General features: G+C 40.0%; 1 protein-coding gene across 1 annotated transcript in view; it reads left to right on the forward strand.

The window, feature by feature from the left end:
• The window catches only part of LOC109922195 (R3H domain-containing protein 2), a 138,457-nt gene that overhangs the window by 118,021 nt on the left and 19,049 nt on the right, over positions 1-1,387 (forward strand). The window lies entirely within an intron of this gene.

Consider the following 1,387-nt stretch of genomic DNA (forward strand, 5'->3'; position numbering starts at 1 on the left):
CTTGCCTGCATGCTCCCTTCCAAGCCATCCATCTTCCTGATTTAGAACTATATCACTGTACCTTCCACTGCCATTGGATCAAAATCTTGGAAATCTCTTCATTATAGCACCATGGGTGTATCTACACCACATAGACTGCAGTGGTTAAAAAAGGCAGTAAATGTTGGTCAAGTCAGTAATACCTGCACCTCATGAATGAATTTTTTTTACAAAAGTAGGCTTTGTAAACATGGACTTGAGTTGTATTTATGGCATTTGCCAACTTTTGTGCTCCATATATCAACCTAAAGGCTAGCGTTCGTCTGGAATTGTCTGGTCTGTAACAATATATCAACATTTGAGAATTTAGTAGAATGGGACTTGCATTGGGAATAATTGTTAGACATCTGTGAAGGTGAGTATGTGGGAGGTACGTTATTTAGATGAGGTACGTTATTTAGAATGTGGTACAAGGTTAACCAATGGGAGTCACTGATGCTTTGGTCTTATTGTGGTAACAGTGCGATATATGAAGTGCAAGTTGTTGAGTAAGAATACAGTTCTTAACAAAAGACAACAGCAATAGTGAGCAATTACAAGTCAGTAACTTAAACAACTTCAGAAAGCCCTAATGTTAGAACTCATGGGCATGGTAGAGGGTTCTAGGAGTCATCTTTAGGATGCATTCAGCGAGAGAAAATATCCAGGAAGGGAAGGTGGACTGGGAGTAAGCTAGGTTAAAGTAATGACACGAGACAGAGGTAAGCTTGGAGACACACGTTTTGAACCATTGAGGGTCCTGTGCAAAACGAATGAAAAGGATCAGGAATACCAAGCAGGGATAATACTTGATATTGATAGTAATGATCACATAGAATGAGGGTAGAATAGAAGGAGTTCTTGTGCTGTTGTGGCGCAATGGTGGTGTCCCTACCTCTGAGCCAGGATACCCGGGTTCAAGTCCCACGTGCTCCAGAAGTGTGTCGTAACATCTCCAAACAAGTTGATTGAAAAATATCTAGCCAGATAATTTTCCCTAGATCATTGTGGTTATGTGAGAGAAGAAAAGTGAATCAAAAATATCTACCTCAGCAGTGTGAGTAACTGTAACACTGGCACTTGAGTGGTGGGAACCAAGATTCACAGAACTGATGAGAGGTATCTTTGGCAGTTGGTGAAAATGGGCCCACAGCTGAAATTGCTCAATTTATCACTACTTGACAGTAATGTGGCAATGATGGAACACAAACAGTTTCTTATACATAACGCAGCAATGTGTAAGTTGTTGCAAATGCACTTGCTCTTCTGAGGTTTGGACCAAGGTTCATTGTTGAGGTTGAGTAAAAAAGGACTTTACTCTGCATCTAAATGTTTTATAAATGACTTGGAAATGATAATGTCGTATTGT

Source organism: Rhincodon typus, chromosome 41 (assembly GCF_021869965.1).
Source record: "Rhincodon typus isolate 14 chromosome 41, sRhiTyp1.1, whole genome shotgun sequence".
NCBI lineage: Eukaryota > Metazoa > Chordata > Chondrichthyes > Orectolobiformes > Rhincodontidae > Rhincodon > Rhincodon typus.